We start from the raw sequence: 26926 nt of genomic DNA, 5'->3' as shown, positions 1-26926 counted from the left end.
AAATAGACGAGCCACATGGAGGCTGTTTAACCTTGAGCGATGGACTGTTGGAGAACTTTGTCATTCAAGCCATAAGTAGTACTAAGTATGTACAATGTCACAGTTCCTCACTCTTACAAAAAACAACCTGTTCTATCAACTTAATGTCATTAAATAGTTTGTTTTATCTTCAGTAGTTATTTACCTCAGGTGTTTTCTCACAGACATGTTGAGAGGGACTAGAGAATTGCAGCAGAATAACAACAATCAATGAAATGTGACAGTTGCCTGAGACCCTGTGTGGTCTCTACTCACCTGACGCAGCTGTACATTTGAATTGAATTAGCTCAACACTGCCATCATGTGTTTGTATATGAGTACTGCAACTACTTTTTTCAGTGTTAAAATAGTCCTTTTTAGTTTGGCATGGGACTACCTGGCAGACAGGAGTATTTGGCGAACCTGATTGAAAACGGCATGCGTTTTGTAATTCTGTTTGGCACGTTAATTATACACCCCACTTTTAAAGTTTGCCTGAGCAGGTGTAATACAGCATAATGAAGATACACGTGTATCTAACGCCCTCTGTTGATTATACAGTAATAACTAGTCACAGCCAGTTGGCTGCTAGGCTTCCAGAGCAATCTGTTTTGTTTGTTTTTGTGTCACATCAATAGGAATCCAAAGGTTACACTGAACAGCATGACCTTATTTCTCAGTAAAATAAACCACGCTAAAATGGATTTTCAATGGAAAACCATTATTTAGAGATACTATAATTCAGTTACATTTTTTTTCCTAGAAACAAGCCATTTGTAAACATACCTCAAAATCAAAATTGTCATAATTTACTCAGAATGTTGTTTCTTTTCTGTATGACTATCTATATTCTGTAGAACACAAAAAATGATGTTTTGCAGAATAACCATACAAGAAAATGAATGGGGCTCTCAAAGTTTAAAAAATTACAAGAAGGCACTGTACAAGTAGCCCCTACTAACAGCCTTGTATGAGGAAAAGACTAAAATGTGCATTTCAAACTGTCAAATCTCATGCACTTGAATACACATCAGGTTTAGAGATATTTAAACATTGAATTTTTCTCTTTTCCATACACTACTGTATACAGCATATGCGTAACTATAAATGGTAGGTAGCTATGCCAAGGGCATGGGTTTGATTCTCACATAATGATTAAATGTACAGCGTAAATGCACTGAGTTGCTTTGGATAAAAGCATCTGCCAAATGCATACATGTAAAAATCAGTAAAATTGATCTGTAACTGTCACGACACAACACCTCACCCACAGCTTTCACAAGCTTTCCTATCATGCAAAGAGAAAGCAAGCAACACCTTTTTATTTACATGACCCCAAAAAAATGTTTCTCTGTGTAGGTTTTTTAAGTAGGACAAATCATTTTCACCCACCTGAGTGCACTAACCTCACAAACGGACTAAATCAGCACCTTGAACACACTTTTAAGATTAAGATTCTTACAGTTCATCTGAGGTTAGTTAGATACAGAAATAAACTGAGTATCCAAATACTGTCAGATGTACTTAGCACTTGCTGTATTCTCCAGTGCCACAGTATATTACTCTGGGCCTGCATTTGATAGCCTCATAAAATGTATCAGAGTGAGAATTGATTTTGGGAACAGGGTACAAACAACCTTCCCTTTCCTCTAATCATTAAAGCAAACATGAAATTGTCCTTCTCAGTACTGAATACATTTTACGAGGCCTTTTGTGGTAATGAGGTTCTGCATTATAAATAGCTTGTTCTGTGCTAGTGTCCACTAGAGGATGCTGTTGTTCAACAGATGGCCACTCTCCTGTGAACAAACAGGCAGGAGAAAACATGCTTTTGTTCTGACCAGTAAGGATCATGACTTCTTCTAAATTAGATAAATGAGATTCACACAGCAGCAGAATATAGTTATCAGTTCTGTTTGGAGTGCTAAACACATTTCTAAATGCTAAATGTGATGTGTTGTGATCACAACTGAAATGAGAGAGAGTACATTTTCATTTTTGGCTGAATTATTTCTTTCATAATCCCTTAATACAGAATCAGCCAAAATAACATCTATATGTGACCCTGGACCACAAAACCATTAAATAGCAGGGGTATATCTGTAGCAATAGCCAACAATACATTGTATGGGTCAAAATGATCGCCAAAAATCATTAGGATATTAAGTAAAGATCATGTTCCACCCTGGTGAAAAAACAGCATATGCTGGTAGGTATGTTTTGATGCTGGTTTAAGCTGGTCCTTTGCTGGTTTTTGCTGGTCATGTTGCTGGTCAAGGACCAGCATGAACCAGCAAAGGACCATCTTAAACCAGCATCAAAACATACCTACCAGCATATGCTGGTTTTTTCACCAGGGCATTGGGATATTTTGTAAATGTCCTACCGTAAATATATCAAAACGTAGGGTTAGTTCACCTAAAAATGAAAATTCCGTCATTAATTACTCTCATGTTGTTCCAAACCCGTAAGACCTTTGCTCATCTTCGAAGTGCACAAATTAATGTGTTTTTGATGAAATCCGAGAGGTCTCTGACTCTCCCATAGACAAGGGTACTACCACGTTCAAGGCTCAGAAAAGTACCAAGATGATCAACAAAGTAGTTCTTTGTTGGTAATTTTGTAATTTTACGAAGCTACAAGAATACTTTTTGTATTGAAAACAAAAATAACGACTTTGTTGTCAGTTGTAGACGCACGTTCACGTGAGTACGTTACCTCGACGCGCATGCGTGTGGCGGCGCCGGCGCTGACCCACATCCGGCGTTTTGACCAGTGTTGTAAAGTTCGCGGTTGGGCTACTTTTAAATTTTGATCTCTGCAAGATGAAGGGACCCCAACAACGTCATATTTAGCCCCTAAAATGCGAATTTATTAGGAGAACCCTGGCAAAAAACGTGTATTTTATCCCCAGGAACGCGATATTTTAACGGGGGATCCCCCTCGAAACCGAAGATGAACGAAGGGGTTTGGAACAACATGAGGGTGAGTAATTAATGACAGAATTTTCATTTTTGGATTAACTAACCCTTTGAACAAGAAGTCCACTTCCAAAACAAAGATTTCAAGATAATGTACTCATTTCTTTGTCATCCAAGATGTTCATGTTGTCTGTCTTTCTTCAGTAAAGAAATTTTAAAGAAAACATTTAAGCATTTTTCTTCATATAATGAACTGATATGGTGCCCTGATTTTGAACTTCCAAAATGCAGTTTAAATGCGGCTTCAAACAATCCCAAATGCGGTTGTAAATGATCCCAGCCGAGGAAGAAGGGTCTTATCTAGCGAAACGATCAGTTATTTTAATTTAAAAAAGTACAATTTAAATACTTTTTATTCTCAAACGCTCGTCTTGCCTTGCTCTCGTGGAACTCTGTGTATTCTGGCTCAAGACAGTTAGGGTATGTCACAAAACTCTGACTGTATTTTCTCCCTCTACTTCAAAAAGTCATTTCAAAATCATCCTACATCGCTGCAGAAGTACCGACCCAGTCTTTGCAAAGTAAACATGCAAAGAAGATCAAACACTCTTAACAAAAAAGGTAAAACAGCGATACAGGACGATTTTAAAGTTGAGGGAGAACATGAGATGAGAGTTTTTCGACATACCCTAACTGTCAAGAACCGGGAAAAAAACAGTCCAGGCAGAGTAAGACAAGACCAGCATTTGACATTGAAAAGTATATAAATTGTATTATTTTTATGAAAATAACCGATCGTTTCGCTAGATAAGACACTTCTTTCTCGGCTGGGATCGTTTGAAGCTGCATTTAAACTGCGTTTTGGGGCACCATATCAGTCCATTATATGGAGAAAAATGCTGAAATTTTGTCCTCAAAAAACATAATTTCTTTAGGACTGAAGAAAGAAAGACAAGAATATCTCGGATTACAAGGGGGTGAGTACATTATATGTGAATCTTTTGTTTTGGAAGTGGACTTTTTAATTTCTGATTATTAATATGCATTGTTAAGAACTAAATTTGGACAACTTTATTTAATTTTTTGCTGTTGCATGTATGTGACAATTTGACAGTCACATCAGTAAATACAGTTGTCAATCCCAAGTACTGACTGTGAACCGTACAGCCGTGCATTTTGTTCTGCAGTCACGAGCTGCAGTTGAGTTTCTTCCCTTCGTGCCCTGCAGGCCTCTCAGTCTGCTATTTCTGTCCACAGCGCTCACATCCTCATTAATGATCTTACTCGTATTCTTAGACACTAATGCGGTCTCTTATACACACCCGCGTCTTAAGAATGCATCTGCACAAGCAGACACGCACAGCACGCACATACCTGTTCAAACGCAGGCTGCCGTGTTTATCGAGCACTCAGTGCTAAACATTCATTTAAAATTTGATTGTGGTGCTTGCCTTCAGGGCTTCTGGTTTAAAGGGCATTTTTAATCAGTTCACACAGTTTGAATTAACTTCAGCTGCAGAGCGCAGTGCTCACGGCCGCCTGCAGGTGGCAGTAAAGATCTAGAGTTTCCCAAATGGCCTCAGAACCTCTCCAAGGACACCGATTTACTATTCAAGAACCTGTGCCATAATAAATGTGTCTGCTCGGCATGTCCAAGACCACAGTTGCTGTCTTGTAAATGCTTTCGTACACCTGCACATGCACAAAGAATTCAACCACACATCAAATATTCACCACTCTCAGTTTGCAAACACAACAAGGCATTGTTTTCTACATCAATAAGCACCGAACCTTTTTTTTTTTAAAGGGGTAGTTCAACAAAAATTAATATTCGTCATCGCTGACTCACCCACATGTCAGTAAAACCTGTATAAAAGTCTTTATGAGGGTGAGTAAATACAGAATTTACATTTTTGCTAATCACAGTAGACTTTCCTTCACACAATCACAGTCGTAATGCATCTGTATGCAGCTCAGGTCTGTACTGCAGCTGTTGCATACAGATCAGTACGGATAGTAAATGCTTTGTGCGTGTGGGATTCTACAACAGAGATTCCCGAGAGCGCCCGCTCGAGAGACTACAGGGCACGTAACGTGGAATGTCCATCTCACTTTCCCTCTGCCAGCACTTAACTCCTGCCCAAATCCCGCTAAATAATGCAGGCCGTCACTGCCAGCCCTGGATCCTGCAGCGTCACAGCACCCCGAACACATCAACTCCCATTATGTGTTCTGAGAAATATTAGCGCTGTGATGTAGGCCTGTTACGCATTTATCCATGTGCTACAAACAGACAATGACAGTGCTGAATGAGGGATGACTGAGGCCACTGGCTGGTTAAACTTGTCTTCCTATTTTACGCCAGCGTTACCTTTCCCATGATAAATATGTCTAAAATGGCAGCATTATTGAGCTGGTTCTCAGCGGGGAACAGGATGTGCTGTGAGATGAAGCACTTTGGTTGCAGAAGAGGTTTTGAGAGCTGATGCTGTAGGGATGCCGGTGTGTAATTTCCTTTTATGAGTGATGGGTGTGTGTAGAAGCTTAAAGTTAAAGTGTGTAATTTTTTATTTTATTTTGATGTTAAAATACTTTATCCTATCCCAAGTTAATATACAGAGTCAACTAAGTATTTCAGTTTCAGCTTGGTTTTTTTTTTTCTAATACATGGTTCGTATTTGTGATATATGTGTATGAAGTACATATATGACTAAATTCTATCAATATCTTTGTAAAATGTTTTTCATATTTCATTATGTGAATAAAGTCAAAATTATGAGAATGAAGTTGAAATTACAAGGATAAAATTTAAATATTTTGAGAATGAAGTCAAAATGATGAGAATAAAGTCTAATTATTTTGAGAATAAACTCTAAATGATGAGAATAAAATAAAAATATTTTGAGAATAAGGTCAAAGTTATGAGAATTAAGTCGTAGCAATTACACGGTTAAAGTTATATATTTTAAAGAGTTATATATTATATATTTTTATATATTTTAAAGTTATAATATTTTTAAGAGTATATTGCACATGCAAATGGCCAGGATTGGGAGCACCTGGAGAAATTTCGGTGGCCATTTAATTTCCATTTTATTCTCAAAATATTTAGACTTTATTCTCATATTGCTACAACTTTATTCTAGTAGTAATCTTTTTTCCTCAAAATATTTCAACTTTTTTTCTTGTAATTTTGATTTTTTCTTAAAATATTCTGACATTTATCTCGTAATCTTTTTAAATTTTTAAAGTGACACTAATTTAATAATTAAAGTGACACTAACTAATTACTGTAACTGTTTTTTTCTCACTTTAAGCAGATTTTAGATGACAGCAAATAATCTAAAAATGGTAGTATAAAGGTAATATAAAAATGTAGAAACAGGGAAATGCACATGAATACCTAAATATCAAATATGTGCTGATACATCCAACATCAAACCTATACAATAAATTATACACCCTATACACCCCTCACATTTCAGCAACGTTTTTAGTATATCTTCTTAAGGAACAATACTATAGAAATTAAACTTGGATATATTTTAAAGTAGTTAATGTGCAGCTTGTATAGCAGTGTATATTTACTGTTTGCTGAAAATAACTCAACATACAGCCATTATTGTCAAAATAGCTGGCAACAAAAGTGAGTACACCCTAACAGTGATAACAGCACTATGTCATTTAACCATGCAAAGCCACATGTCCTATTCATCATGTTCATGTTTTTGTCTGCTTGACAGGACCATAGAAAGTTGTGTATCTTGTGTTAGAGCAGTTAAAATTTGATGCTTTGAGTACAATTCTCTCATACTGACCGCTGGATGTTCAACAAGGCACCTCATGGCAAAGAACTCTCTGAAGATTTGAGAATTAGAATTATTGCTCTCCACAAAGATGGCCTAGGCTATAAGAGGTTCAGACCATTGCACACTGCAACAAGTCGATTTGCGTTGGTGTCATGCGAGAAGGAAGCCTCTTCTGAAGCTGTCTTACAAGAAAGCCTGCTAACTGTTTGCTGAAGACATCCTGTCCAAGAGCATGAATGACTGAAACCATGTCATACGGTCTGATGAGACTAAGATAAACTTGTTTAGCTCAGATGGTGTCCAGCATGTGTGGTGATGTCCTGGTGAGGAGTACCAAGAAAACTGTGTCTCTCCTACAGTCAAGCATGATGGTGGTAGCATCATGGTCTGGGGCTGCATAAGTGTGGTTCATTGAGAAAAACATGGATTCCATTATGTACTGTACATTTTTGAAGCAGAACATGATGCTTTCCCTTCAGAAACTGGGCAGAACGGCAGTTTTCTAACATGATAATGTCCCCAAACACACCACCAAGATGACAATTGCCTTACTGAGGAAGGTGCAGGTGAAGGCGATCTGACCTGAACCCTACTGAACACCTATGGGGCATCCTCAAGCAGAAGGTGGAGAAGCACCATGTGTCTAACATCCCGCAGCTCCATCATGTCATTATAGAGGATTTGAAGAGCAACAACCTGTGCAGCTCTGGTGAATTCCATGCCCAGAATGATTAAGGCAGTGCTAGATAACAATGGTGCTAACACAAAATATTGACACTTTGGACACAGTTTTGACAAGTTCACTTAGGGCGTACTCACTTTTGTTGCCAGCTCTATTGACAATAATGGCTGTATGTTGAGTTATTTTTAGGGGACAGTAAATATACACTGCTATACAAGCTGCACATTGACTACTCTAAAATATATCCAAGTTTCATTTCTATAGTATTGTTCCTTAAGAAGATATACTAAAATGATTGTTAAAATGTGGGGGGTGTACTCACTTTTGTGAGATACTGTATATTGAAAACCAATATGGTACTGACACATGGTGCATCCATAGCTACCCTACCGTTTTTAAAGGGGACATCAGATGCCCATTTTCCACAAGTTGATATGATTCTTTAGAGTTTTCATGAAATGTCTGCAACATACTGTGGTTAAAATTCCTCAATGGTCGTGTAAAACACCACTGTTTTTTACCTTGTCAAAAACAGCACTGTTCACAGCAACCCATTTTGGTGCATGTCTCTTTAAATACTAATGAGCTCTGCTCCAAATAATCATAATCATTTCCAAATAATAAAAAAATATAAAGTGTGAGTCTTTCTTTTTCTAGAGGTGCACTTTTTTTAGCAAAACCTGTCTTGAATTGACATTGCATTGAATGAATGTAGGTGTATTCAGTGGCACGTTACCATCAAAAACAAAATGAATCCACTGCGTCCTCAGTGGCTTTGATGTCGGGAGAAAATGAAGACTCTTATGTTCACTTTTACATCCAACTACAAAACACCTTCATTACTTACAAGACATTGTTGTCGCTACAGCTGCTCGAGCGCAGTGAAAATGGCGGATAGCGTAGAACTGAGGGTAAAAATATTAAATGTTAAACATAATAGTCTTAGTTTAAAAATAAAACGTCACATTTAAAATTAATTTGTTTCATTTGCGTACCGCAAATGCATGGTCAAGTTAAAAGCATTGCATTGTGGGATATAGCACTCCCCGCAGTGTGCTCTGTGGGATACTGCAAATGCAGTACTGTAGGTCATCTAAGTATACAGAAAATGAGCACATTTTGCATATTATATATATATACTATATATACATCAAAATAATATGATTAGCATGGTAGTGCACTGTTCCAAATATAGCCAATCATTATTTCTGCAGTTTTCCTTGTTGCCACGAGTGGCAGAGAAATGATTTCACCTTTAAGGAGAATAAAAATGGCACTCTTATTCATCTAAGATGTTTTTCCAACCTTGCATACATGCATGCAGCAGCTCACACATGCACACAGAACACGGTTTGGGCAGAACACGACTGCAACGAGAGCCAAGCAGTCTCCTCTCTTCACATCCTTTGCCAATATGGCTCAACGCTGCTGTTGTGAGGGGACACAGAGCCATAGCAATAGCATCCTGGCCTGTTCTATTTATGACCGGTCCCCCTCATCATGCCACGATGAGTCAATGGACACGAAAAGAAAGAGATCTTTAAACCGGAGCAGTGGCGTACTAGCCAAATGCCTCGCCATCTCTCTAGGTGAGAATAAGACTGCTTTGCCTCCCCATTGAGTTAATGATGCTGTGCACATTCATCTCACAACCGATTACAATGATCACCGTTCGCATTTTCCGCGCCTCAATGACCCAATTACACCCACAGCCACGGAGATTAATTCTGTGAATAACATTCCCCGTGAACACTGACTCGACACGCTGACCCTTCCCGCTGATCTGAACTAATCAAACATTCGTTCTGTGGTGGGAAATGAAAAAAAAATCCTCTCCGTTCTTGTAATTTGACTAATTACTGACAGAAAATTGGGTGTCTTAAGCCTGAGCGAGAGAAAGCCAAGGCCACGAGATGGCCTGTTAATTGAGGTTACCCCACACGGTTATGCATGTCGTCTAAATGCCTGTCTGCCCGCTTCTGGGTTTGGCCTTGACGCTGTCTTTGAAAATAATTGGCTTTTCAGTTTGAAGCTGAATGAAAGCTACTCTCCATTTGAGCTGGACTTAAATGGCGCTATAGTACACTTTTAACCTGTAAACGGTTGAAAGTTAACATCACTGCATGTTGAGACTTTCCAAGCTGGTCAAAGCTCACTGAAACATGGTGGGAATGTATAGTACTGACAGCAGGTTGGTCCTCTTGGTAACTCAAAACCAGGCTTAAAAAATAATGAGTCTCTGTAGTCTCTGTAAATAAGAACTAGCGTAATATTACTACTTTCAAGCTTCGCAAACTGTTTTTTAAAGCTCATTTGTGCCTAAATAAGCCAGATCTGACATGTATTAAGTGGATCCCCTTATATGCTAAAGCTAAAATGAACAGTAACCGTGTTAATAACCTTAAACACCCCTGCAAAAACTGAGTTGTTTTTAAGAGTTCTTCTCATAAATCTCACGGTGATTTATAAATTCAGGGATGAGAGAATGTTTCTAAACTAGCAAACTAACCTTTTCACATTTGTGTTCCAGTATCTCATAATTCACAAACTGTGCACTGACATACACCCTTGTGATAAGGGAGCTATGATTCTACTGAATGCCTGTTGCAAACTAAACACCATATGCATTATTTCTCTGTATTCAAACTGTGTGACTATAAATCATTAGACCAAGGAGAAAGCACTGGAAAGCTATTACCCATATGTAACACGTGGCACCTGTACTAATAAGATTCTGGAAAAGTATTATGGCCCAGCGGGGCTTTTAAGTCAATGCTTGTGCTCGATTTTTTCAATTAATCGGTCGAACTAAGCACACGTGCAACATTAGCCAAGGATTTGTTGCTAATGGGACTTAAAAGGTTCTTTTCAGTAGCTGTGCTTACATGGAACCTAATAATCAGATTATTAGCACAATTTGAATAAAAAAAAAAGAAACACATCAGTTGTGAATGTTAGCTTCTAGGACAATAACTCGCTTGAGGGTAGTGCTTTTAGTGCTAACGGAGGAAAATATATCTACTTGTTATGTGAGTTATATCCTGGAAGTCAACATCCACCTCATGACCTGCAATGTTTCCAAGTGGTCTACTTTCCATTGTTTCATCCGTAATGTTGTAGCACAGGTAAGACAATAGCTAGCATATCTAGTGTTAACACAGTATGTACTTATACACTATGCACTCAACAATGTAATGTATGAATTATATAAGGTTATTTTGCCATTCATAAATGGAGTCTGATAGCCCCTCCTCCTTCGCTATGTAATTAAATCCGTGACAGCTGAGTGTTCAACATTCCACACTTAGTTTTTTCAGTTATTTAAATGCATCATCCGAGTATTTAAAGTACACTTTATATTTTTGGAATTTTCAGTGTGAACACACTCCTCGCACTATATATACTACAAGCCATTATAAAATAGTGCATAAGTACAGTATGCGATTTGGGATGCACCTTTAGTCTTAATCGTGTGTCAAACTTGTGTACATTTTAGTTTTTATAATTAGTCAACCTTGTCTTGTTTTTGTTTAGTCCGACTAAATGTCTGAGAATTTTAGAATTTTCATCTTCTGCAGTGATGTAGGATGATTTTGAAATGATTGAGGGAGAAAATATTTCAAAATCATCCTACATCACTGCAGAAAATGAGATGGGAGTTTTTTGACATACCCTAATTGTAATGAACCGGAAAGTTCAGGTAGAGTTCAAGAGTCAATGCAGAGTAAGACAAAACAAGCATTTGACTTTTAAACTGCGTTTAAACTGCATTTTGGAAGTTCAAACTCAGGGCACCATTGAAGTCCACTATATGGAGAAAAATGCTGAAATGTTTACCTCAAAAAACAATTTCTTTATGGCTGAAAAAAGAAAGACATGAACATCTTGGATAACAAGGGGGTGAGTACATTATCTGTAAATTTTTGTTCTGGAAGTAAACTTCTCCTTTAACAGAGAAGCTCTTATTTGGGGATTTGAATTCTTGATATCTGGCAACCGCACACATGAAAAGTTGCATGTGCAGCATTCCGCAAAAATATTTTATCTCTTTTTTTGGAGGAAAATAAAAAGAGATTTTGGTAAAGTTTTTATTTTTTTCAATACATTTCAGTTTAATCTTTTATCATCAACGATATTGTTGATGTAGTCACAGTTATTGTTTATTGACCTTATTGTCGTCTCGTCATCGTCTCTCTTTTTAGTCATGGGAAAAAAGCTTGATTTCCCATGCTCTGACATTTTTCGTCATAGTTTTCATTAACAAAATTAGCACTAAGCACATTTTGAGGTAATGCATGTTTACTAGTTTTAATTTTTTAATGAACTTTTGTGATGTGACTATAAAAAAAGACAAGACTAAGTGTATGTTTACACAACAATGTTTCACCTACATATGTCAGCATTGTTAAAACGATCCCCATTCACACGGGTCTGCTATATAACAAAAAACTCTGTAATATGCATGCAAATTCGCATTTTGTTTATACAGTCAGAGACAATAACGTACTGTATCATTTTCAAAAACGTGCACTGTGAAACCAGTTTTCAAACGTTTTCAGACCCTCAAACACTGTTGTTTTGTAAATAAATAGCCAAAATGCTAAAGATCTAAAATCTCTCTTGATTTTCTTTGACATAAAAGACGAGATCTCCACAAGTTTTACCAGATGTCAAGAGTTTAAATTCCCTTATCAGAGTTTGTCTCTAAACATGCTACATTTTCTACCCAGTGTTTTACTTTATCTTTGCAACCTGGCAACCGTGTACACACACACACACACACACTCTCACACTGTGCTGTCTCTTACACTGTGGAAAAAGCGCTGATGAGCTAAAAGTATCAACAAGCATTTATTTAATGAACAAATAATTGTGATTATTAGTTTAATTATTGCAGCATGACTAAAATATGCCTAAGACTAAATGATAAAAGTTAAAGGATCTTTCGTCCTTAGTTCAGTACATTATTATACAGTACTATCCTCATGGTCAGTGTTTACACACCAAGAGGAAAGCATTTGCTTGCTTATTTTATTTTATTTATTTATTTGAAATACATCTTTGTGATATTTCTATGAGTGAAATTTGATTAAAAAAATAACAAAACCTGGGTTATTGTTCACATGGGACCCAAAGGAGACAAAAACAGATCAGACTTAAATACTTAAAGGAGAAGTCCACTTCCAGAACAACAATTTACAAATAATTTACTCACCCCCTTTTCATCCAAGATGTTCATGTCTTTCTGTCTTCAGTCTTAAAGAAATTATGGTTTTTGAGTAAAGCATTTCAGGATATAATGGACTTGATTGGTGCCCCAATTTTGAACTTCCAAAATGTAGTTTAGATGCAGCTTCAAAGGGCTCTAAATGATCCCAGCTGAGGAAGAAGGGTCGAAACGATCCATCATTTTTTTCGAAAAATAAAAATTTGTATACTTTTTAAGCACAAAAGCTTGTGTACCACTGGCTTCTCGATGCTACAAATGAGTTACTTTAATGTGTCTCGAGAAGAACGAGTCGTCTCGGGGAGTGATTCGTTCAATTGCACATGCGCAACATCCTATTAGGTTCTGTACTGGAATTAGTTCACCTGTTTCGAGTCTTCGAGTTTTTCGAGTCGTTCGTTCATCTTATGGGGCTGTCACGTGATGAATGAATGACTCGCACCCGAAGACTTGAGAGATGAACTAATCAATTCTTTTTCCGGCTCACACTGCATTGGTTGAGCTTATGGGGCTGTCACGTTATAGTTTTGTCTTGTCTGTAGTGTAGTCAACGTTTGTGTAAGCATTAGATGTGTTAGGGAAGTAACACGTAACATTTTAATTATATTTTGCTAAAATGAACAAAATGACTCAAAAAAAGATTTGTTCATTTTGCTGAACGAGACTCAAAGGTCCAAGTCGGTAAAATGATCCGAACTTCCCGTCACTACTACGAATCACGTCTAAGTTCATCGTCTGTGTACTCCGGCTAAAAAAGGCAGAGTATGGTGAAAAACTCTTATTTTCTCCTACAACTTCACGTATCATCCGACATCGTTGTACCTTTTTGTTTGTAAACAGCATTTGACTTACTTGCACTTTCTTAGTCTTGCGTGTTCGCTTTGTAAACACTGGGTCTGTAGTTCCGCTTATGTTCGGCATCACCTTTCGACATGATTCAATAGTACGCGAACGTGCATCCGAAAAAAATGGCCGATCTTTTCGCTAGATAAGACCCTTCTTCCTCAGCTGGGATCATTTAGTGCCCTTTGCAGCTGCATTTAAACTACATTTTGGAAGTTCAAAATTGGGGCACCAATCAAGTCCATTATATGAAGAAAAATCCTGAAATGCTTTCCTCAAAAACCATAATTTCTTCACAACTGAAGACAGAAAGACATGAACCTCTTGGATGACAAGGGGGTGATTACATTATTTGTGAATTGTTGTTCTGGAAGTGGACTTCTCCTTTAAAGGGAATTAAAATGGCTGCTGTGAGGGAATTAAAATAACCAGCTCTCTCTCCACCCTCAATAACACGACTGAGGTGAGTCCCTAGAGCAAGGCACAAGCAATAGCAATATGGCTGCCCAGTGCTCCGGGTGTGTGTTCATGGTGTGTGTGTGTTCACTGCTGTGTGTGTGCACTTGGATGGGTTAAAAGCAGAGCACAAATTCCGAGTACAGGTCACCATACTTGGCCTCACGTCACGTCCTTTCCTTTCCAAGAATAAGCAGAGCAAAAGATGGCATGTAACACTCTGAAAAAAATTCTTTCTGACCAGTGAACTCAATTCTCTACACCTGCTATTATGGCTTGAGCGACCTTCTGACACAGAAACATTCAGTCTCTTACGCCCGATCACACAACTTGATTTACCCAAGTAGAACGTGTTACTGAATCAACCTTAACCAGCATTATTAGCAATCAATCATAGTCCTAACCCAATCTCCGACTCACACCTGAAATAAAAGGGAAATGTTTGGCTGATAAGACTGAATACTGAAGCTCCTAATTGCAATCCTAAATCTAACCATAAAATCTGATTGGTTTTTATGGGAATGTTGATCCAAAAACAGCAAACATGTAGACACATCCTAGTGGGTAAATCACATTAAACTGGCAACCCCCCATTACTTTTGCATTTATGTTTTAGCAGATGCTTTCCTTACTGAAGCGGCACACGGTTAAATGAACCAGTAGCGTTATTGGCAATTAGCATGACAGGTAACTGAAATTACACAAAGCTTGTAAGCTCTGTTTAAACCTTCAGATGTGTTATCCACAAAGCAGCTGAAATCCACAAAGCCTCAGGATCAGATGGTGTACGCAGCAGAAATCCTTGTGCTGAATTGCTGAACTTGCTTACACTTGCTGTGCCGGTCCTCACTGGACCAAAAGGTTCCACTGCTATAGAAAACCTCCTATATCACTCCAAAAAAACATGGACAAGCTTTACAATCACGACTACCTATAGCTCCTAGCGTTCCAGAAGAGGTAAAGGCTTATATTCTGGCAACCGCTCATTTAATATCCAAGGATCATCCTCACGACTTGCAATAAAGGCAGCATTGTTTGTTTCCCTTTGAATCTCTTTCCTATCCATTTCTGCCAAGAACTGCATCCAAACAATACCATAGCCAAGAAATACACCAGAATCCCTGATGTGCCCTTCTAAAGCCATCTCACATATTACGAGCAGGAGGCAGTCACAAAAACCAACAGCTTTTTTGGTTACAGTGCCACAAAAGAGTTGGACCTGTGTACGGTGCTATCTGCACTGGAACATATTTGGTAGCTGTTTGTAATGCGTGATCAAAAGAATAAAAGTATACAAAAGTTCCTATCAAGGAAAGTTAGTTTACTCAGACTTAGCAATGCCTCCAGGCAACTATTTTGGGCATGTAAAACCAAATCCCCAGCTAACATTTCATAGTAGGGCCAATGTAGGCACAATATTTGCTTGAGATATAGGCCCCAAATGGTTTCATGTCAGCCCAATTTGAATTAGACCCAGTCAGATTCTATATGAGACTCATACAGGCCAATTCAGATAGGATGAATAGGATATATAATACCTCAAACCCATATCGTGCCTACATTGGCCCTAGCATGAAATGCTGTCTCACTGTTATCTGTTTGAATGGGGATGACATGAACTGTCCCAAAGCATATTTCAGGCTGGTCCCAGCAATATTTGAAAATGCAATCCCAAGTGCAAGTTTTAGGTTATTAGGGGAACCGGCGTTTCTAACAGCTATGCAGCGATGACTTTACCAATTGGCTCTTTAATTTAGAAGACGGGACTTGCATTATTAGAGCCACCCTGGAGCCAACATTTTACGTGTTGCAATTTATACAGTACCTGTCGAAAGTTTGTAAACACTATGATTTGTAATTAAGTCCTGGATGCTTACCAAGTCCCAGCAAGGATCATGTGACACTGAAGACTGGAATAAGACTGATCCCTTGGTGAACATGAGTGACGTCTTTGAAAATATTTAAAAATTATAATGTTTCCAAACTGTTGACAATACTGTGGCAATACCAGTGCACTTTTTTGTGGTATATACAGTCTTTGATATTAAATGTATACTTGAACATCATTATGTCAAAAATGTCCCCACAAGGTCAAAATGTACTGGTATTACTATCCTTGTGGGGACATTCGGTCCCCATAATGTGATATATACCAGGTACACACATACACACACACACAGAAATTTATAAATTTTTAAAAGATCTTTACGGTCGTAAATACAGTTCAGACGACGTACATCAAGTAATTTTAAAGCTCCAAATTCAGTATTCATTAAAAGTACCTTCAGCCAGTGGAATTGCTTTGGGGTCTTTTAGGTAAACTCAACTCAATTGGCAAACCATTTTTCCCTTTTTTGGCTATTGGCAAAGCACCTGCACCTCATTAGTTGATCTACCAATGACTACAATTCCACATTCATCATCATTTCAGTTTAAAACGTCATTACGATAAATATGTATGTGTACTTCATGTACATTTAGGAAAGTGCAGGGCACAAACTAACGCAGGGTTAGTTGTAATATCCGTAGCTTAAATATTTCCAATCATGCTAGCATAACCAAAATAAAGGTATTTACTAATTGCCATATCAACACTATATAGAGAAAAAAGTGCACCAGAATTAAAAAATCTTTTGAAGATATCGCTGAATATTTATTTTACTATAGTAAAATTACATTTCTGGCTGAAGTAAATTTTTCATCTCAGTTTTTAGTATTTATTTCAAATGAGACAAATCTGCTATTATTTTAATCTCCAATCTATGATTTATGAGCTTAGAAAGTTAGCTTCTCTAACTACCAAAATACACTAACCGGTTTTAAATTTATTAAACTATGCCATTCTATGACATTAGCATTATGTAATTTAGACTATTTACTTTTATGAGTTTTAAAGTGCTCTTATTATGCCATTTTATAGGTTGCTAATATTGTTTTATGAGTCTCCTAAAACACGTTTACATGTATGCAAGGTCAAAAAACACTTTAGTTTTCTCCAAAAATAGATTTCATTTTACTTCATTTCGTAAACGACTCATGCAAAGCAGTTCGAAGAATCAGTCTCTCTAAACCCCTCCTTTCCGTGAGCCCTGCTGTGATTGGTCAAATGGCGCAGTCCATGGAAACACCCATTGCCATAACTGAATGACAACCCTGGAGACTTGTCAATACATAGAAAAGATGGCATCAATTTTACCTTACCAGTTTGAGCCGGAGTTTGATGATGAAGCGGTTCAAGTGGCTGATCAACAAGTTAGCACAAACTACCATGGAAAGTGCTCATAATTTGCTTATGTAAGCGAACCGGGCACACTTCTATGTTGTAAACTTCAACATTGTATAATGCATTAAGGCGGCTTTCACACCGAACGCAGAAAGCGCTGCGCTGGCCGCTGGGTTCAGTGCAGCCCTTCAGAGCGGCAAAACTCATTTGGACTTTGAGCATGGTGTGCGTGCTCCGCTACGTGTCCGCTTTAGTCGACGCAGAAACAAGCCTTTCTCATGCGGAGCAAGCAATTGAAATGAATGGGTTTCATAACGCAGCACTTTCCGCATTCGGTGTGAAAGCCGCTTCGTGCGCCATCCATTATCATTACTCCAACTAATGAGACAGACAGACAGTCAAGCTGCATCAATTACAAATTTTTAGACTACAGTGGGCCCACAGCTGAACAACAGAACTACAGAAGCGTGAGTTAGCCAATAACTTTATTTATCGTGCACTGTCGGTTTCACAACTGTGCAGATAGTTTATGATCACATACAGCTACATGACACACTGCATGAAAGGTCATATTTAAAAAAAGGAAAAATAGGAGCACTTTAAATGAGAAGTTCACTTCCAGAACAAAAATTTGCAGATAATTTACTCACCCCTTTGTCATCCAAGATGTTCACCAAGATGTAAATCTCCATATAGTGGACTTTAATGGTGCCCGCGAGTTTGAACGTCCAAAATGCAGTTTAAATGCAGTCCGTTATTTTGTGGTAAATTAAGAAAAACGTATAAACTGTAATTATGTATCAAAGCAACATACTAGTAGTAGACAAGTGTGAAATTAGTGTGGATAAAAATTATACTTTGAACCCTACATGGAATTACACAAACTGAGAATGTCAAAAATTGTTGCTCCCGTGCTCCCCTATATATACATGTATGAATGCATGTATATATTACAAGTATCACTGGCCTCTTGACAAATGCTTTTGTTCTTCTTTTGTAAGTCGGTTTGAATAATGCATCTACTAAATGCATTACTGTAAAAAAAAGTAAAAGAAAAAAAAGTATACTGTCAAGTCAGTTAGCCCTCGATAATCAATAAGACTGTTTTGAAGCATTAGCCACAGCAGGGTCACAGGTAACAGGTAAACATCATTTTCAATTCTTTGTAGCCCACAGTATAGCAAAGTAGAAGAAACAGAAAGATATATTCTGTTTTTGCAAAACATGTCTGGATAAGTGCGTATGATTGTGAAAAATGGGTCAGTGGCCTCTAGCATTCTATAGATGGAAAAAAAATGTTCACTCCAGGACATCAAACATCATGACATCAAGTGGGCCATAAAGATGGTGTGTCAATCCCTGTCTCGCAGGAACCATTTTTCCCTCAGACCGTGGGGCTACAGTACATGTATTCACTCTCAAGCACTCCGAGTGTGAAAGACTAGTGACATTTCAGGAGCCAGCCATAAACTGCCACAGTTTTCTGTGGTAAAAGATAATAAAAGTGCTCGTAATACACTAATTACTAATTAGATTAGCACTGTTTTAGAGCTAAAGGGAGGCGGGAGGCTGGCACAGAAAGGCCCTACTGGACCCTAGCAGACAAAAGCACAAATTCTTTGAGTGCTCATTAGGGCAAGGCAAAAGAAATAGATAAATCCCACTAATTAAACCAATGTTGTTTATATGATGCTACTGTGAGAGTGCAAATGGCCATTAAGAGACCGAAAGGTGTTTGGAAGCGAGGGTCAGTGCAGATTCAGAGACGCCTCTGGTGTGCAACACGGGCAAACTTTCTTCCAGAGATTGCTTCTCTGCAGGTTATGAATGCGAATGTAGACTGTATAATTTAATGAGGAGGCTGCTGTAATTACTTGAACAGCTACGGACGTATAAATCACAACACATCCCCAGACCAGCGCCTTAATGGGAAATGTTCTTGAGGAGGAAGAAAGGCTTCCACATTTAATGCAGTGTCGAGTAAACTTCTATAATTTCAAAATGAATAATGTGTCCTGCAGTTTCTACACGGATTTGTGTGTTTAGTTTGGCATTTAGAGATGTGTTTATTGCTACACACGGCTTCCTTTCCGGGAAATAATTCTGGTTACATTTAGACTTGCATGTTCTGCCCGGACAGAAAATTACAGTGACTAATAAGAACACGAGTGAAATACATTAACGTGCCAGTTTTTCAGTTGTGGGCGTTTTAAAAAAAAAAAAGGTGATAAAGGGATCATTTAGATAAGATGAAGTTTAACAGGCAGGCAGGGATGCTACTGAGTCAAGTGTGTCTCTATTCACTCCACTTGTCCTACTAATCCAAAGGCTACTGTAGGACTCCTTCGGTCCATGTCCCACCGGTGGCGTTCAGTAATTGCGTGTACAGCTCATTGATCCATTTCGTGATTGCACAAACAAAAGGAAGAAGGGGAAAGTACAGGGAAAAGTGAGCAGGCAAACAGGAGGGCTGTTTTTTAATGTGATGAAGAGGATAGTTTGCATAGTCATCAAAACGTGACATGCAGGAACTTTGTTCTTTCTTGCTCAGTGACCTTGTGCATTTATGCACATTCATTATATTCATCCAGTTATCTTTACATGTATGCACATTTGTGACCCTGGACCACAAAACCGGTCATAAGGGTCAATTTTTTGAAATTGAGATTTATACATCATCTAAAAGCTGAATAAATAAATATATATATATATATATATATATATATATATATATATATTTTTTTTTTTTTTTTTTTTTTTTTTTTTTTTATTGTTGTTGTTGTTGTTGTTAGAATAAGACAATATTTGTCCGAGATACAACTATTTGAAAATCTGTAATCTGAGGGTGCAAAGAAAAAAAAAAATCAAAATATTGAGAAAATTGCCTATAAAGTTGTCCAAATGATGTTCTTAGCAATGCATTTTACTAATCAAAAATTAAGTTTTGATATATTTATGGTAGGAAATTTACAAAATATGTTCATGGAACATGATCTGTGCTTAATGTCCTAATGATTTTTGGCATAAAAGAAAAATTTGACCCATACAATGTATTTTGGTTATTGCTACAAATATACCTGGTGGTACTTATGACTGGTTTTGTGGTCCAGGGTTACATTTTATTCCATTTTTTTAGGTTTATAGGATACCCATTATGCACATTCCACTTTTACATGGTGTTTGGACATAAATGGGTATTGGTAGTGTGTGAACACAACCACCCTACAATAATAAAAATCCACCCACTCCTTATTTTTTAATCCCCATTAAACCCAACCGGTCTCATTAGACGTGCTGTTTTGTTTCTCAAAGCAGTGTGATGTCACATTGTTTAGGCCCCGCCCACAGCCTGCTGACTGACAGTCATGCATTGCCATAGTTTCCGCCCTCAGCGAGTTGTGTTTGGTTGTACACTGTCCTCCATTTTTTTCTGCGTTTGACAATGTCCAACATCTGAGCCACCGAGGACACAATGGATTACTTTTACTTTTGAATGTAATGCGCCTCAAAATTTACCTAAATACTTTTTTGTCTGCGCAAATCATGTTTAACCGTATTTGTGTGTACGTTATCAAAGTATTTTAATTGATCAGCGCCATGCTGGTGAGAGTAGCTCTCGCTCTCTGTTCGATGGTACATTTTTTGCATTTAAAGTAATACACACCAAAACAGCTTTTTTTCAGACACGCCCCCAAAATAACATTTTCCTCATGTTATAATAAATGATCTGTGGGGTATTTTGAGCTGAAACTTCACAGACACATTCTGGGGAAAAAGAGGCATAATAGGTGCCCTTTAAATATATATATATATATATATATATAATTTTTTTTTTAAGGTAAAATGCATGTGAATGCATGTTTCTGGTAAAACTATGACTAAAAAGACTAGCATAGTTGGTCACCAGCTTTTGTTGTGTATTCATTGTTGGATCATGGGATGTTGGCATCCCACCAAGCTTCTTAACTCAACCTGCAGAACGTCTTTAGCCATCAAGTTTTTCCAGAAAAAAACATTCCGGAGGAAGGTTTTATACAACTGTGTGTTGTTTCACCAGCATAAACCAGTCTGATCCAGCATGGGAACTCATGCTAGTCTAAGCTGGTCTTTTCTGCAAGGTTGTAAGCAGCAATTTCAGATTTCTCAAATGCCAGACAAATAGTCCTGTAGATTTTCATTCTATTTAGTGTATTAGCAGTGCACTTAGGTGAAGAGGCATGGCCCATAACAATGAGATCCTGGCTTTGCTTCCTATCACATTGCTAATCCATTCAGAATAATGCAGGGAATGTGAAATGAGTCCTCTCTAAAGACAAATTTCCCTTTATTAATATGTTACACTTCATGCCATTTTTTCTCATTAAAAGATGTCTGTTTGCCGACCCGCTCACAGTGAACTGGAAGCATTGGTGTGGTACATTTGTTAAATATGTTAGTCTAATGACTAACCTCGGTCAAACCTGCATGGGGTTTGTTTCTGTGAATCTGTGAGAGGATTAGGAAGTGCAGTATCTGTTCAATTTATTCTACTTTATATAAAATAAAGTTGAAAAAACTGTAAATTTGCTGAATGTATTTTTCTAGCACATCTGCATGCATTACCACAAAACACAATTAACGCACAATTAAAGGGCCAGTTCACCAGAAAATTAACAAGCTGTTATTATTTACTACACTCATGGGGTTCAAAATTATTATTTTTCCTTTTTTTTTTTTATATTTAAAATGGTCTGTTGTTGAATACGTTGGCCTTTTTCAATACAATAAAAGCTCAGAGTAACCTTTGATCGTGGTTAAAGGAGAAGTCCACTTCCAGAACAACAATTTACATATAATGTACTCAACCCCTTGACATCCAAGATGTTCATGTCTTTCTTTCTTTAGTCGTAAAGAAGTTATGTTTTCTGAGGAAAACATTTCAGGATTTTTCTCCATATAATGGACTGATATGGTGCCCCGAGTTTGAACTTCCAAAATGCAGTTTAAATGCAGCTTCAAACGATCCCAAATGCGGTTGTAAACCAGCTGAGGAAGAAGGGTCTTATCTAGCGAAACGATCGGTTATTTTCATTAAAAAAAAATACAATTTAAATACTTTTTAATCTCAAACACTCATCTTGTCTTCCTGAACTCTGTGTATTCTGACTCAAGACAGTTAGGGTATGTTGAAAAACTCAGACTGTATTTTCTCCCTCAACTTCAAAAATCATTTCAAAATCATCCTACATCGCTTTTCCTCAAAAAACATAATATTTTTATGACTGAAGAAAGAAGTCCTTTAGTGCTTTAGATGAACACCTTGGCCTTTTTTCCATACAATAAAAGAGTAATCTTTGATTATGGTTAATATCATTAACTGAAACTAAAATTAATATTAAAAAAAAAAAACGCTGATATAAAAAAAAATTTACATTTACTAAAGCACTAAAATGACTAACTATAAAACTAAAACTGAAATAAACCTAAATAGAAATTAACAAAATCATTTTTGTTGTTACATTTTCATAACTAACCAAAATGAAGAATATGCATAAAATTACTAAAATTTAACTAAAATTAAAACAAAGGAAAATAAAGGCTTTTATTTAAAAAACTAATAAAAACTAATATTATATAATAAATGTGACCGTGGACCAAAGAAAACAGTCATAAGGGTCAATTTTTTAAATTCAGATTTATACATCATCTGAAAGCTGAATAAATAAGCTTTCTACAGATGTAAGGTTTGTTAGGATAGGACAATATTTGGAAATCTGGAATCGGAGGGTGCAAAAAAATCAAAATATTGAGAAAATCACCTTTAAAGTTGTCTAAATGGAGTTCTTAGCAATACATATTACTAATCAAAAATTAAGTTCTGATATATTTATGGTAGGAAATCCATAAAATATCTTAATGGAACATGATCTTCACTTAATATCCTAATGATTTTTATATTAATAAAATAATAATAATATTAAAACAACACTACCAATGATTTTTAAGCTCCAAAGAAGACAAAACATCATCATAAATGTTCAACGATCAGTCCTTTAAAAGTTGAAATGGACATTTTGCCAAGTTCAAAATATGTACAACAGTGAATGAAATTTCTGAACTTTTGTGAAGAGGAAGATTTTCAGTCCATATCAACATATTCTTCAAACACAAATCTATTGTATGGCTTTTGAAGACTTGGAATGAATCACTTCTATGATATTTTTACAGTACTTTTTGGCATTTCAGCAGTGCTAGTGTCTATTCATTTGTGTCGTATGTAAAAAAGATTCTGTTTGTTCCTCAGAAGAGAGGTTGTATAATTGGCATTTTAAGGTAAAGCTGTTCCTTTAACTCTGACTAAAAACCATTTATAGTCCCCACACGAGAAACTAGCATTTTAAGAGGACAAAGGCAATAGAAACTTGTACATCTGACTAACGCAGTTTACGGCAGACGTGCTAAAGAAATACAGATAGACAGAGAATCCGTTCTGTCACTCATTTTTAATAAAGCTTTCCAGAGAGCTCGAGCACCAACAAAGGTATCAGCCCAACTGCAACCATCGATCCCCGGCGAGCCTAACGAGAAAAATGTGTACGTCAGGCTGCGAGGAGCTCTCTGTCTCTGTTCCTGTCAAACTCCACTTCTCCGTTCTCCTCTCCCACGGCTGCGTGAGGCAGATTGCAGGAGAGAGGTGTGGAGAGCGAGAGAAGAATTCTGAGGGCGTCTGAGTGGCCGGGGGGGCCTCCTCCTGCGGCAGACATATTCACCTCCCCCCCAGTCTGCCAGAGTGCTGACATATCTGTCCTTGCTTGCTACAAGCTCAGAATTAAGATGGCAGCACGCGAGGCAGGGAGCGGTATCCCAGATCAGGCACGCCGCATGTGCTAGCGACTGCTTCGCCAGAATTCTTTGGGGTTTTTCTCGTCCATCATGCAGCGTAATGGCTTGGATGCTGTCATTGCTTAAATCTAATCTCTGCCTTTGTCTCTCTGTGTCAGTATTTTCTCTCCTCCACTGCTCTTCTTGCACCTCTGGATCGTAGTGAAGCCATATCGCTCAAAGAACGTGGCAATCAGCGGGAGACAAAGCCTTGGAGCTCAATCTCGGAGAAATGTCACATGCATCACACTCGCCTCATTCATCAAATCAGAGGATCCCTATCGTACTCGATTTCACTCTCTTCATGGGCGTTTTCTCTGGAAGGCGAAGGGCTTTTGCATGCAAAAATAGCTGATTGTACAAGTATTAAAAATATTACTAAGTATAGATGAAAAAGAACCCTCTCCATGATGCAACGATAGGCTTATTACCCTGTGATATAGGATAAAGCCCAGCTATAATGTCCAGAACTAGCCCAGAAATGAACTTGAATGGAAATAAATGGACTAATTACAGAGTAAACAACTCGCCCACTCAGACATCAGTAGTTTTGCTCTTGCTCAAACTGGAATGAACTTGAAATGATGATCTGTGAGGCGGTTGTTAGTGAGCATTTAGCTCACTTAAATTAAAGCTGCGTCACCTTGGTTGCGACCTTTATGACACCTGCGTGTTTACAGAGAATTTATTGACTAATTAACTGAAATGAATGTGACTATAAAGTAAATAAAAATAGCAGCTAATCAACCGTTAAATTGGAAAAGATAGCTGAAATATTCTTGCTATTAAAAAATCAGTGTAATTTTAACTGTAAAATATTGTAAAAACTTACAGAAAAAAACAGTTAATAGGTTAACAGTAAGTTCCTGTACTATTTACAGATCTAACCAGACATTTCATGTAATTTTACAGTAAAATGCTGTTAATTGTACAGTTTTTATAAATCAAAAAAGAACAAATCAACATATCGACTAATATTCCTTGCATCACACTCTACATTTGAAAGTTTTTCTTTTTTTTAATGATCATGTTTCTGAATAGTTTTTTATCAGTTATATACATTTAGGTTTTATGTTACATCTTCTGTTGTTTAATGAATGTTTACTGCATTATTTAAGTGTCACATGTGTAACCATGATGTTGTTTTGTGTTTGCGTGAATGATTCTGTGCACCTTCTATATATTAGTATATACTTCAGCTTGTGGAAAAGCTACATGTGATGAAATTTGGTTGTCAGTATATGTTAAAAACACAAAACAGATTTTAGTAGCAGTGTGCGTTGTTGAATTTACCACAGCTGACATAATTATCAACTATGAAAAACATTATACTATAATTATAAATAATTTATTAATTAATCAAAAGAAATAATTTCAGAAATAAAGCATTTACAATTCCGTACACAGTTTGACTATGGCCTGTATAGGTTGTATATTAATATAACAATAATATATCTATATATATATATATACAATATTAAACATGCATTAAATTCTAAAGTATGATCTAAAGTTCAGATCCGATGGCAGTAGGGCTGTGTATTGGCAAGAATCTGGCGATACAATATGTATCACGATACAGTGGTTGCAATACGATATGTTGTGATACACTGTGATACTATAAGCAAGGTGATATATTGGGATATTTCTTATTTTAAGAATAAGATATAATTGCACCATATGCAAACCTTAGCAAAAAAAAAAAAAAACAGTGGGATCTGCAATTGCATTAATCAGTCCATGTAACATTCAGCATTATTGAACCAGTTTTGTGCAGTATAGTAAAGGGGGAGTAAGGGGGGAAATAAAGCACTTGCAGAATTATTTATTTATTAAATGTATAAAATACACACTTTTATAATGGAGCATCTATATTTTTAGACCCTGCTTTAAAGGTTCACAGTTTAAGTTTACAATTGTAACATACAGGCCTGGTTTCACAGACTAAACCACAGGTCATACACTGTAAAAAATAAAAAACACAATTTGTTGAGTCCGCTTAAAATAATTTGTTACCCTGCTGCCTTAAAATTTTAAGTTCAGTCAACTAAAATAAATTTAGTCAACCTGAAATGTTAAGCTGTACTAAGTAACAACTTAGATATTTGTGTTTGCTAAACTTAACAGATGGGTAAGTAACCCAACTGCCTTAAAATTTTAAGTTGATTCAACTCAAATATCTAAGTTGTCACTTAGTATAATTTATTATATTTTTGAGTTGACTGAACTTAAAATTTTAAGGCAGCCAGGTTACAAATTATTTTAAGTTGACTCAACAAATTGTTTTTTACAGTGTAGTTTAATTAGGACAAGTAATTTTTATTAATGTGCCTTAGAAAAAAAGAACATTACTGGTGTGCTAGAGACCAAACAAAAGTCTTCTTAAACTGTGCACATTTCAGAAATCTCATGTGTTGAGAGTAACAAAGATAATATAGCATATATATATATATATATATATTTTATTTTATTTATTTTTTTTCAGATTTTCTTAAGTAAGCTATTTCTGTGAATGTGCAAGATTTCCCGTTTCATTAGCCACTTCAGTTAGCTAGAAGAATAACAAAGTGCAAACACTACACAAAAGTGCAAATAGTATTTTATAATTACAGTAATAAATTTAAATAGTATGATAAATACCATTTTGAAATTTCAAGCAGCACAGGCTATTTTTGTACAGCTAAAATAACTGGAAGTGAATGTCACTGGAAGCCTCGCACATTCAAGATGGCTGCAACGCTCTTACAGTACATTAAAAAAAAAAGATACAATGGATACAATAACACGTTTTTTGTGTCTCAAGCAGACTCAGACTAAAGGCAGTAGATGTGTTTCACTTATGAATTATTATATAGGAATAAATGATGTGAATATGAATTGTGAATA

General features: G+C 36.8%; 1 protein-coding gene across 1 annotated transcript in view; it reads right to left on the bottom strand.

Moving 5' to 3' along the window:
• The window catches only part of olfm2a (olfactomedin 2a), an 87943-nt gene that overhangs the window by 34330 nt on the left and 26687 nt on the right, over nt 1-26926 (bottom strand). The gene's annotated exons all lie outside the window — the stretch shown is intronic.

Source organism: Labeo rohita, chromosome 3, assembly GCF_022985175.1.
Source record: "Labeo rohita strain BAU-BD-2019 chromosome 3, IGBB_LRoh.1.0, whole genome shotgun sequence".
NCBI lineage: Eukaryota > Metazoa > Chordata > Actinopteri > Cypriniformes > Cyprinidae > Labeo > Labeo rohita.
This window is presented reverse-complemented; position numbering and strand designations above follow the sequence as displayed.